Genomic DNA, 13,563 nt, shown 5'->3' on the forward strand with positions numbered 1-13,563 from the left:
GGTCACAGAGAGGTATGCAGTGCTGCAGCTTCATTGTGGTTTGCGTCACACTTCGTGGCTTGGTAGTTAGTTTACAGTTCAATTTTCTTATATACAGTAGTGCCAATTCACAGCACCAGTTGCCTTAAGGCGCTTTATACTGTAGGCCAAGAAACCCCAACAATCACATGACCCTTTATGAGTGAGCACTTGGCAACAATGGGAAGGAAAAACACCTTTTTAACAGGAAGAAATCTTCAGCAGATTCAGGCTCAGGGAGGAGCAGCCTGTCTCTGCTGTAGCAATATGCTAGCAGCCAAAGCAATCGAGGGGAGATTTTTGGTGTAGCAGCTTCTCTGTGACCAGTTTTTAAGCAATAGCCATTAACTTCTCACGTTTTTCTCCATCAACCAGGGGATAACCAATGTTACCAGGGGGTTGCCGATTGATCTCTAGGCCTTTTCACAGATGAGTTGTTTTAAATTTGTTTGTATCAGCTGAATTCATCAGTGTCAAAAACAAAAACATAATGTGAAGCACAACATTGTTTTCTCATGCTCACATGAAAATGATACACCTGGTCTATGGACTGTACTTTGTGAATCCTGGTATTAGAGGACTCAGTCAGTTTGCTGTTTGATCTATATAGTTTGCAAATAATGATGTGATTTTGCCAACTGTAAGAAGTTAAACAACCCGGGATTATGCCTACAACTTTATTTTGTATTTTAATGCTTACTTTGCACTCCTTTGCACTTGACATGCTGTCATCTCAACTTGCAATGCCAGCAGAATTCATTAATGGATAATTAAAGTAGTTATTGAACTGTGGCATCACCTTACATTTAGTTACTAAAAATATTGAAAGAGACTGCTGATATATTGTGGCACCCCTTCTGACCTTCTGACATGGTGATCTGTTTAGAATCACAGGGAGGCAAGTCTTGTGATTTTATCCAATGAGAACAAACAGTTTGCCAATAGCTTTTGGCTATCTCAATGTGCAAGTAAGCATGCTGTTTCCCCTTGCTTGATCGATGCTTCTCGATTAGGCTTCCGGGGCCAAAAGAAATGCAGCAACTTTCCTATTCCTCAGATACACAAGCCCATTCTCATTTAAACTACAGAAAAAATGCATGCACAGACACATTTGCATACCTCTTCCTCCGCACACATACCCGCAAACAGATAAACCGATGTCACAGACAAACCCACTGACGTCATTCGTCCCCTGGTATTTAGCACAAACGTCAGATAGTGTAGAGTCCTGCTAAAAATCAATGAGCATTTGCAACAATCAATAGCTGGGTTCCTATGAGAAGTAATTAGAAAGGCAAACATGCAGTGCTGCCTTCCTGCTCACCCCCACTGTAGGCTCAAAGCAGAGTTTTACAAAACAGTGATACTCAAACAAGTAAAATACACAGATTAAAGCACAAGTAACACACTGTTCCTGATCCAATATGAAAATTGGTTTAAATTAAAGACAAGTTATTATAAAGAAAATGTTGAGTTTTTATGAGCCTATTTGTTCATCTACAACAGCCTTTGGCTAAAAAACTTCAGTGTATTTAAGTACGTCTATTAGAATAAGTGACAAAATCGCATAATAACTGAGTCTGACTGTGATGCCCAGCAGCTATTCAGCTCACTGCTTTTAAAAGGTCTGTCATGACTGAAATCCTCTATCGAGTTCCTTTTGTACAAAATCTTACTTACAAAGGCTTTCGTGTTACATGTCAAAGATTATGCGTCCTTGAATGACCGCTCTGGTACTAATAAGATGTTAATTCCATACACCTGGCATGAGATCGTATTGACAGGTGTTAGAATGATCTTACCTGAAGTGCTTTATTACTGTGCCTTATATTAATCTCATATTAATCAAAACTGCCCATATAATCATATAGAGTAGTGTTAAGTGGACACAGGCCTGAATGATAAAGGCATTAGAACAGGTGTCCTCCAGTCATAGACTCTCGCCCATGTTTACCTGTAGAGCAGTAGATAAGAGGGAACCATCTTGTAGTGGAAAGTTACTGAAAGTTACTGCTGTTGTTTAGAGTAGAATAGGGTGCCCGGTAATAAAACTGTCAGTTGCCCGTCACCATATTGAGATCCGCGGCAACGTGTCTTGCAGGACGCATCTCCCTTCTAGAAGTATTGTGAAAGTGAAAATAAAGTGTTAAATGGTCTACTGAGCAGTGTTTTGTCTTCCATCGGATGCCTCTGAGGAATCAAAAGAACTCGGTGTGATATTAATACAGGCTTTATTTCTCTTTACCCACCGCACATCACCTAAAAAATGCAAGGGTGTTTTAGGCTATCTCTGTATGTCAGTCAAGTAGTAAATCTTCTTAGATCTACTTGGGAATCATATATATATGTATATATATATATATATGTAGGTCAACGGCTTGTCATTGCTAGTATCTATCACTAGTTAACTACTTCAGCAATGCAAGATTTCAATTATGGGCAGGTTCAACTCTAACCAATTTCTTTTCTTTTTTTTAACAATACAGTAAACTGACCTTTTAAATAAGCTATGAGCAAAGCTACAATGGTTTATTTAAGAAGGTAAAAGTTTGCTTCTGTGACGCTTGAACAAAGGGATGATGGCAACAAGGCGTAGGCGAGGCTAGAGGAGGTGAAGGATGAGATGTCTCCTGCTGCTGAAGCTGCTGATGAGTCAGGACATGAGAGCTCCCACCACCTCATCTACAAGCTCAAGTTGGTTAAGAAGAGGCTCTTCAGCTACCAGTTAGCTAGCTTTATGGTTCTCAAACATTTTTCTTAGTTTGTATCAATATCAAACATTTTTCTCACCATTATTGCTTATAATAATGGTGTTAAATGTCCTTTCACAAAGGGCCGCAGTGGTAAATAATAATAGCATTGTGCAAAAGTCTTAAACCACCCCTCATTTCTTTTTTTACTCATCTCTGAAACATGTGCAAACATTAATAAAAACATTGTATATAATGCAAACATTTATTTGCATTATTCTAACAGGCTCAAAAGTCAATGTGGAGATCCCGCTGAAATAATGTTGAGATACTGGCGAAGCGAGTTCATGACTGATGGTGTCACCAAAGTAGAAAGAAATGACAGGTAGCACAAGACTTTAGCACAATATAGTTCATTGGTTGTTGGCTTTAATGTCACACTGAATTTGGTCATATAGACATCATACAAACCTCAACTAAAATAAATCCAGAAAAAAGTTTTTTAGCCTCTATAACATTTAGTTAAGAAAAAATATCTTTGAGTAACATTAAGCACACGAAACTGTATGCACAAATGAAACTTGAAACTCACCAGCCTGATAACTGGTAATAGCTCCTTTACTTTGAGATGGGATCCAAAGAAACTTAGTCTATTGTGCTACATTGTGTGAAACCTCTGATCCCGGAGTATCACTCCATAGCTCTGCAGGTATGTGGATTCAGGCATCAAAATGACGATGCACATTACATCCTCTGAAGGCAGAAATTGTCTCGTGGCAAATGGATACATCAGCCTCTTTTTACACTTTATAAAGATACATGCTTTTTTTTTCACACCCCAGTGGAAATTCTCTCCCTTCAGCATCAACTTTTCATCTTCTTGAAACTTGTTTTAATATGCGTGTTATTTTAAAGCTGCAAAGCACGCCTGTCTATTCAGGTGGAGTGCTACTTGGAGTGTTCGGGGGGCGAGCTGTGCAGATCACAGCCCCAACCGGGTGAGACGAACTTTAATAAGAATGTAAAATGATCTGTGAGTTAGAATAAAACCTTGGATTATGGATTTTGGCTCCAGACTTTGACACACGAAGTACAAAACGCATATTACAAGCATAACTTCTGATTATTGCTGTGTGAAAAACTGGCTAAGCCATGTTTGTAATATATAGATAAATAGCACTTCTCCATAGAGTAATCAAATGAGAGATTTGTCTCATTTTTGTTGGCAAACGCTGATTGCTTCCTTTTGACTGTATTCCTTCTGCTGACTGACGATGAGGAGAAGACAATATGAAAACAGCAAAAAGAATGAGAAGCATAACAGACAGATGAGAGGACAGTATCATATAGACAGATAAGGCACAAATATAATACAGTTTGTCACAGTTGAAAAAGGAGCCTTTGTCACATAATAGAAGTAGAAGCTATCGGAGCAGGGTTGGCCAATTTTCAAAATTGAAGTTTTACCAACATATAATCTACCATATGACTCCTTCATCAACACCAAGACCATTTTCCTTCAGGATTTTACTCCTGCTGCTGAAAAAGAAATAATAAGAAAGCTGAATGAGAAAATTGCAGTCATATTGTGAAAGGCAGCCTACTCACCTGACTGAAACCTTTTGCAAGAGTGCGGTGCCTCACAGCTTGTTTTCATTTTACACTGAAATATCATAATAATACTGCAATTATCAGATGGAACTCTAAAGATTTTTTTGACTGGGCTGAGCCCCCAACGGATCCTAACAACACCTCTTGCTCTTGACGCATGTGTTGTATTAGTGGCTGTGATGCCGGTGTTTATGAGGCATTGCTGCGGGGCGGGTGTTTACGTGGCAGGGAGGGACTCTCTGCAGTATACCCAGTACAGTAAACTGTCGTGTTTTCACAAATACCAATGTGAAGTAGCTTCATTTTGGCAATGCTGAGAGGAAAGGTCATTCTTCACTTTTTAGCTTTTATTTCTCAAAATAGAGAATCGTGTTTTCGTCTGCCTCTTGTATCCTGCATTAACAGTATCATATATTGTTGTTTGCTAGACAAATGACAAACTGAGTTCACATTTTTATGCCCAAATTTGAGCCGGCACACTTGAGTTCAGATAAATTAATCAAGCATAACATTTAACCACTGAAAGTAATTTTTCTGTTCAGGAATGTAAGTTAACGACTGTATAATAATAATAATAATAATAATAATAATAATACAATAATAATTCATGTATTACAATAATAAATACATTTTTTGCATTAAAAATATCATTCTGATTGAAGATTAAGGAGCCTGCACACACTGGTGGATCAGCAATTATTAAAAAATATTTTGGTAATTATCAATACTGTTAATTTAGAGTAGTTGTGGCATAAACATTAGACTGGGTGGTGATTGAATAAATTTGTTAAGCACTGTACTTTACCATCTACCCATTTCACTGAACCGGCTATTGTCCTGTTGTACTATGTTCATCATGTTGCTGCACACCTTGCTGTAGCCGGCCAGAGAGTGAACTGTAAAGCCAAAGTGTGTCTAGAACATTGACGTATACAGCACACAACTTTTGGAAAACCCTCCAAAGTTTGCACCTCGGTTTTCATTGCATTTGTGAATGCATTTTATATATTTTATTTGAATTCGTTTTACATAAGTAGTAGAGGAAAAAAACAACAACAGAGAGAACCACACGCACACAAACACATGCCGTAGCATTCATTTGAAGTTCCAACTCACCTGGAAAGCACAAACTGGACTTGATTGTTTTAGTGTTGGTCCCTGGGATGATGCTGTCAAGAGAAAAAGAGAGAGGTTGTAAACATACCATAAAATATTTAATTTTTTTCTTTTTGTCCCTGCTTTGGTATTCTTCAAATCCATTCGATCTGGCAATTGTAGAAGCATAAAGATTCCTCTCCTCAGGTGAGCCCGCTATCTATTGTTAAAAGTCTATTTATGTCAAAATGTTCGACAGAAGAAAACAACAGAATAAAGGACCAAAGATCTAGAGCAGGGGTCTCCAACTCCAGGCCTCGAGGGCCGGTGTCCTGCAGGTTTTAGATCTCACCCTGGGTCAACACACCTGAATCAAATGATTAGTTCATTATCAGCCTCTGGAGAACTACAAGACATGTTGAGGGGGTAATTTAGCCATTTGAATCAGCTGTGTTGGATCAAGGACGCATCTAAAACCTGCAGGACACCGGCCCTCGAGGCCTGGAGTTGGAGACCCCTGGTCTAGAGTGTGAGATCTAACCGAAATGAATTGGCATTTATTGTCCATCTCCATTTTTTAATAAATAGGTCGGCTTATACTTCCAGAGTCTGTGATTTGTCTTTATACATCGTGTAATGTCCACACGGTGCCTGGTCAGTGTGTACTGTGTAAGAATACTACGGCATTACCTGCTTATATGAAACAAGATGCAACAAAAACAGCACGGTCAAGAGTTAATTAGAATTTTTAATAGTTCTGAGAGACAGTAAAAGTTTTACACTTGAGACACGAGACAGCACTTGATGCTCGCTCTTGACACACTTAGTGGATGCAGGCATTATTTGCGTACGTGTGTCTGGTCAAGCACAACAGGACGTAACCTTTCCTGTTGCATAAGGCACTCGTCTCATGAGCTCCTCTCATGATACTAATTATCCTGCCATATTGTTCCAAGCACTTAGACTAACAATCAGTTTTTGGTCAAGTTCAAGTGTTTATTAAATATAGAGTTAAGATGCTTTTGTGTGCGCTTACAGAGGCATGCACATAAAAACATACACACACATGCACAGCTGCTATTCAACCCCCCGAGGGGTTTCAGCTGAACCGGAGGTCACTCTGCAAAGCTCCATACTCCCATTCAATCTGTCTCAATGCACACAAATAAACAAGAAAATTGAACAGTCACAAGGACAGAGAGAAAACGGCACAAATGCAGATACTTTGGTGAAATAAACTAATAATTTACACTGACGTTAGAAAGATGAAATTTGTCTAAGCTCAGTGCTGAGCTAACACGCTTAAAGACTTGGGGCGGGGAAAAAATTAATATACAGACACATTTCAATTGGAAATAACTGGCTCCAAATTAGAAAATAAATATCAAGGCAGCACACAAAGTGTTCCATATTGAGCATATTTGATTTTTCTAACACTCTCAACAGAAGCTGGGCAGGCAAGGCGGGGAAGAAAAATAAAAATGATTTAAAACGAGTCAAAGTTGTGGAGACGGGCTCTGATTGTTTTCGAAAATCACAGTGTTTCAAGAGTTTGTCCCGCACTCATCTCCCTCACTGAATGACACCTCGTATTTTACAAGCTGACGAGGACAAAAAGGTAATGTTAATTCAATTAAACTCAACTAAAAAAGTAATAGGATCACCTGCAATGACTTAAGCTTAAAAGGAGCTAGACTATTTTTGGATACTGGCTCCGTTTTCATTCATTTTGAGTCCAAGTGTTGTACCTAATCATTTTCAGAGAAATGTTTTGTTTGTTTGTTTGTTTCTTAGGTCTCTTAACGATGACCTTTGATTTATTCAAGCACAGAAAAGGCATTGACCTTAAGAAATTAACCAGTGTTGTGTCTTAGCAAGGAACCAAATTTAAAGTGTATCTTTAGGCACTTTGTCACTAACAGCCTATCTCAAAAACACATCATTTGTTCCCATTTCTTTAATTTGTTCTACAAAAAATACCATCGATAACACAGTTTGACTGACACATAATAGTATTTTTGCACTAACAATGGTCTCAGTGGAAGTGTGGCTATAAAAAAGCTTTCTAAAGGAAGGAAAACATGGAGAAAAGGCTAAAGTATGACAAATTACACGAGTACTTGACTGAAAATTTGTGGCAACAGGTCTTGCGAAGAATCAAAATTTGACATTTTTGGCTCAAAACAGAGTACCATCAATTAATCCACCATGCAATACCACCTGGAAAGCATCTGATTGGCCTAATTTTTCAGAGTGACAATGCTCCCAAAACACTGCCAGTGCAATAAAGGTATATCTTATAAGTAAAAAATACAACTGAATACTATGGCTATGGCAGGCCTCCTAAGGCCTCAACATTATTAAAGCAGTGTGAGATCATCTTGACAAAGAACAGAACAAAAGGCAGAAAAATCCAAAGAACAGCTTTGAATGTCCTTCAGAACTAGTCTTCAGAACTATTCCTGAAGACTGGTTAAAGAAATTACCAGAAAGCTTGTCTAAGAGACCTCAGACTGTGTTACAGAATAAAGGTGGTCATACCAAACTTTGAAGCTTGTTAGAATTGTACAATTATGCCCCGTATACTGTATTTCCCTGTATGTTTGCAGGTTTCATTAAGTCACATTTGCTATTTTCCTAGAAAATTTTAAAGAAATTTAGGGTTGGCTCAACACTTTAGTTTCTACTATGGTTTGTCTGTATGGGAAGAAGGTTATATTACAGCTATGATCCAACCTTAAACTACATCGGGGTGCATCTGCTCTTCCAAATGTTCTGAGTCCAGCAAACCATTTACAGGAAGTGATTTTGTTTTGTTTAGGTAAAGAACCCTTAAAATATCTCAGGGAGACATAAATAAGGACAAATGCAGATGGTGAATATAAATTATAAATTCATTTGCGCTCAGTGTGTAGGAGAGGGGGGATATTTGACACATATCCAGCTACATCTGCTGCTGCAGCTGACTGAGCCTTTGGTGAGAAAATGAGGCAATGTGTGCGTGTGTGTGTGTGTGCGTGTGTGTGTGTGTACTCATGTTGTGAAGAAATAGATTTGTTTACAAATTTCCATCGTGGTGGTCCACAAAAGCAATTCTCCGCAGAGAATCAGTAGTTTTTGTTAATAGTAATGTTTGATTTGGGTTTGTGGTCAGGTTAGAATCAGGTTAAGGCAACCAGTAGCCACAGTTAATATTACTGTAGGCCTGTGAGAAGTTAATGTAAGTCAGTGTAATGTCTCCTCAAGTGATGGAAAGAATTCTGTGAGTGTGTGTGTGCTGTCACTTTATCACTTCATTAATTCCTGGGGACATCCAACAGCTTGAGGGAGCAAGTGACAGAACAAGAAAGGAAGACGAGAGAAGCGTGTGGGAGGTGAGACAAAGGCAAAGAAAAAAAAAATCGCAGTGGTAAAGCGGGGAAGATGATTGGCTGATTTTCACACCAGCTAAGTCCCTGAAAACAGAAAAACACAGTGATATGCTGGAACCAAGAGAATCCTTTGGCTCCTCACCAGGACTGAAATCTGGCACTGGACGTAGACAGCAGCTGCTACATGCACTACACTTAACACATCGTTGTCAGTACAGTATACACACTGAAGAAGAAAACTTATGAATTTTGCAATCACTTACTCAAAAAGAAACCCATTACCACAGTGAGTGCACTAACACCATTCTGCAGCGATTTAATATCCCCCTTAATAGCGTACCTCTTGCACTTTTCCTTATTTTCTGTCTACAATGGTGAATGCTCATATTGCTCTTATTAAAAATCCTAAAAATGTTAGAAACGGTAATAAAATGTCTGTTTCACCAGGTCACAAAGCTCAGATCATCTTAAGTTGGTTGGTCTCAGTCCAAGAAAGCACCACGATGTAGTAGAACAGGAAATTTGCACTATGGATGTGTAGCTGATAAATCTGCACGGTACTAGCAAGGTATAACTAAAGAAGTGCCCAATGATTGTACATTCAATCTCCATCAGAATTAGTTATTATCCTTTCAAGGGAGATATATGCCCACAAATTACTCTTTTTCTTTTTAGACATAATACTAATACTCACTGCACACCCATCAGCTGTACAATTTATTGTCTAACAATATAATAACTCTGTGCCCTTGACAAGTAGCTGAAAAGTTAAAAGCAATTTAAGAATCACTTATTTTGGGCATATTTTCAGTTGTTTCATTTAAAATACTCTGATGGCTGATAAATTCATAAATCACTCCTCTTTTTTTAATGGGAAAATAAAAAAGCCTGACAGCAACCCTTTCCTCTGTGTTTCTGTTGCATTTTTAAACCTTCCTCATCTTTCTTAGTCATTATTTCATCCACCCTGTTCCTTTCCCCCTTCTCACTAAGGTGACATAGTGCAGTCGAAATGTCACAGGAGCTAAAAGTATTGCACTATGAATATTTCCCCGGCCGGCTCCAGACCTTCTGTCAGGCGACAAACTTCTCGGCTATTTGTCCTCATTATAGAACAGCCTCCGACTGCCCACCTTAATTCCCTTTCCCGTTCCTCAGGGGGCTCTTTTCCACCCCTGCTTGGCATGAGTCATTTTTACGACCACCATTTTGGCTCCCATCGGCCCTCGCCATCTACAGTTAAACCCAGCTTGGCGAGTAAATCTGCAGCTTTAATTAAAATAGCTTCTTTTGTAGCACTCTCCATCCCTCTGTCCTCTTATCCCTGGTGACATAATGGTGCTGGGAACTTCCCTCTACAGAGCTGATTCAGAAGAACTAGCCCTTGAAATAATGGAGGTGTGCTGCTTTATGATGAGTTAGCGAGATGAGTGAGCGGTATCTCATTTTATCTCCTCATCTTCTTCCTTTGACCTGACTTTCTGAGCAAAGGAAAATTAGAAAGGTCAGAAGCAGAGGCTCCATCGATAAGAAGAGTCAAGATAATAGAAATCTGAAATATGCAACAGAAATCAATGAGGCAAAATCAGCATGGGGTACTTTTTCAATCAGAACAAGCTTTCCGTGCCTTCAAGGTCAGTCTTTCTTGAGGAAACAACGATTTTTGAAGCCAAATCAATGAGACTCATTCAAGCCGTTTTCCCACAATATTGTTGAGGGACTGACTTTGTTGCCATTGATTAGCTGATTTATCGCCTGAATCTATTGTGGGCTCACAATAAATGCAGATCCGCTCACAAGAGTAGCAAAGTGTTTTACAAATATGCTGGAGAGCTTACAGCTGTACTCACTTCGCTGTGAGAACAAGAGTAACGTCTTGAGAAAAAAAAGCATTGTGTAGTAATGGCCACAGTGGAGCTGCAGGTCAGTGGAGATGCACACTGGCCCAAAAAGGCATTTCCTCAACACAAAATTATTGCAAAAAAAAGACAAATACATTTTCATGAACACTTCAAAGACCCTGAAATGACTCCCATTATCACAATTTGATCCACAGTGTTCATCCAAACCTGAAGTCTCAGCTCCATCAGTGACTCATCAAGTCATTCGGGATATGTGTGTGTGTGTTCTAAACACGGATGTCGAGAAAACCTGCAGTAATGAGGTTTTTGTCATATGTGCCCACCACACATCCTACAAGTCCTATTGCACAAGTCCATTTACCATCCCACATTCTCTCCTCATCTTCTCCTTTTTTCACTTTTTTCTGTGTTGCTCATCTTCTTTTCCTATTTTTCACTCATCTTTATTCCACTCATAAAGCGAGCTCTAGATGCACTAATAACATAACCCTCCCTGCGTCTTCTTTACTCTCTCTCTCTCTTATTTCCTCTCCTTTCTTATCTTCACCCCTGAAGGGGTTGTCTGTCTCCTAACCAGCTGAAGCAATGCTTCCGCTGGTCTGCGCCTGGCCCCTATTACCAGAGCATGACAAGGAGCTGCAGTGTCGACTTGTCAGCCTAATAAACATCCTTTATGGCACCCGCCTGGGTGTGTTTTGAGGGGAGTCAGCCAGCCACCAAGCAGTGGACCATTGATTTTATGGATGGCACACAGTGCTTACACTTCCACCCGTCTATTATGCAGTGGACAGGCTGCAATTGTTTTGCCATGCACAGCCATACTTATGACACTCATACTGCCAGAGGCTTTCTATTTAGTTTCAGACATGGTTATCGAGCAAGAGGCAGAAGAGAAAGACAGAGGCAGAATTAGAGAAACCAACACGGGTCAAGTATGGCAGGACTCAGGGCAGATGTACATTTAATCACAGGCTGCTTCATCACACCTTTTGCACAAGACTTTCTATACCCTTTGAGCAGCAGGTCAAGGTCAATAAAGCTTTTATATTTTCTCTTTGTCTCCAACTTCTTTTCTTCTTTTCCATAGCACAGCAAAGGTTAGAAGTCGCTCAGCTGCTGAACAAGCTATTCAGCTAATTTCCTCCTCGCACCACCTCGGCCAGCCCGAGTATCTGACAGCATTAACTGTTCCAGGTGCAAATTCACTGGGACAAAAAGGAAAAGTAAAAAAACAAAACCTAAACAACAGAACAGCACCTCTCTGAATGAGCTGTGAGTTCAGTACCACGGACAGCAACTTTTCTTGCCCACCAATTAAGTAGCAGAAGTGAAGGCAGTGAGCCGAAAGCAAAATGCGCCTCTTTAACCTTTGTCCTCTAGCAAGTTATAAATATTCAGAGCATTCGGATATGTCATCTTAGCAAGCAAGCAGCGTAGGCTAAAAGCTCATTAATATCAAACGTAGCCATGGAAAAATGATAAAATATTAATCGAATGCTTGACATAGAATAAGTATGCGGTTTTGTTTTGAATGATTTAGTGGTTGTTTCCCGTTTATAGATTACATGTCAAGTCTTTTTTTTTAAATTGTTATTGCTTTTGATAATATGTAAAGTCTGCCAGTCCCTCGCGTTTCTGAATGTTAAAAGAGCCAGTTTACTGACCTGTGATCATTGACAAACAGGTCAGTTGGTCACCTGAATGATAAATAATTTAATTCTACCTTAAAGACAGTGATATATACAGGTACAAGAGCTAAGGATCAGGGAAAGCACTTAGTGTAATCGTGAGCCTATCTTGCACAAGTGGGGGAAGGTCACATTCAGACTAATGCACCTTTGATTGTATTTGCTATCTGTTGAACTGGTCGTGTGTCATGATACAATGAAATAAGCAATGCCGAGGAAGAAACAACCTTAGAGAGCTTTGAGAAGCAACAGCACTAAGGCAGGAAAAGCTGCCAACCCGTAAAGCTGTCAAAGCGACCTTCACTTACCCCTAGTATTGATGGTCCAATCATACGGAGAATATGAATAAGTACCTTCAGGGATTACTTAAAATGAGGCATATTTCTTGGATATGTCTAAAGAAAGAAGAATAAATCATGCAATGGCTTTACGGCATCGCCCAGAGAGCTGAAGAAGATGAATTTCAAAAACATGTTTTCCTCACTCCTTCCAGCTGTTGTGGTCAGAATAGTGATAAGGACACTTTACTGATTAAAGAAACGTTTTACAAACACTTTAAGAGAATACATTTTGACTGTACACGTTTTTTTTTCTTATTTGCTGACAAACAAGGGAAGTCCTATTATTTGTTACACTACAGCATTTCAACTACTAGTGGTATAATATTGTTTGACCTGTGCATACTGGTGGGAAACTGGTATACTTAACCATACTGAGAAAAATCGGGGGAGTGTAGATGTTAAAATGTTTAATTTTAGCCTGTTGCTAAGTGGTTGCTAGGCAACATGATGGCATCAAGCACAGTTCAAAATTTGTGGATATAAATGAGATGTTAGTGTCATTGAATTTAAAATGATAGGATGTCTTTTGAAGGTGTTGTAAATGCATAAATGCTAAAAATGTGTCACTTTAGCCTGTTGCTAAGTGGCTGCTAGGCAACATCATCACATTATAAGAACCTTTGGATTTGGATAAGAACCTTCAGCGGCCTAAGATGTACTGGTGTGCCATGATTGGTCTAACAAACAAATAAACAAACACAGGCAGGCAGACAAAGGTTTCTTGCAGTATAATATTAAGATAGATATTATCTCCAGCAAATGTCCTGCTACAAATCTTGGAAAAAACAAAATAATGCCAACACTTCTCAATTGTGGGATCCCTGAGTGAGGTTCAGACCCCAGAAAAACTGAATATAGTCCAACTTTTTACTATAGATGTTTTAAGT

The 13,563-nt window shown here is 39.2% G+C and overlaps 1 protein-coding gene across 4 annotated transcripts in view; it reads right to left on the minus strand.

Moving 5' to 3' along the window:
• Positions 1 to 13,563, minus strand: part of tnr (tenascin R (restrictin, janusin)) — a 199,215-nt gene that overhangs the window by 130,772 nt on the left and 54,880 nt on the right. For all 4 annotated transcript variants that reach the window (XM_063462791.1, XM_063462788.1, XM_063462792.1 and 1 more), the window contains exon 2: positions 5,436 to 5,488. The gene's annotated coding sequence lies outside the window, so the exon portion shown is untranslated. The remainder of the gene's footprint in view (positions 1 to 5,435; positions 5,489 to 13,563) is intronic.

This window comes from Pelmatolapia mariae, linkage group LG18, assembly GCF_036321145.2.
Source record: "Pelmatolapia mariae isolate MD_Pm_ZW linkage group LG18, Pm_UMD_F_2, whole genome shotgun sequence".
In the NCBI taxonomy this organism is placed as follows: domain Eukaryota; kingdom Metazoa; phylum Chordata; class Actinopteri; order Cichliformes; family Cichlidae; genus Pelmatolapia; species Pelmatolapia mariae.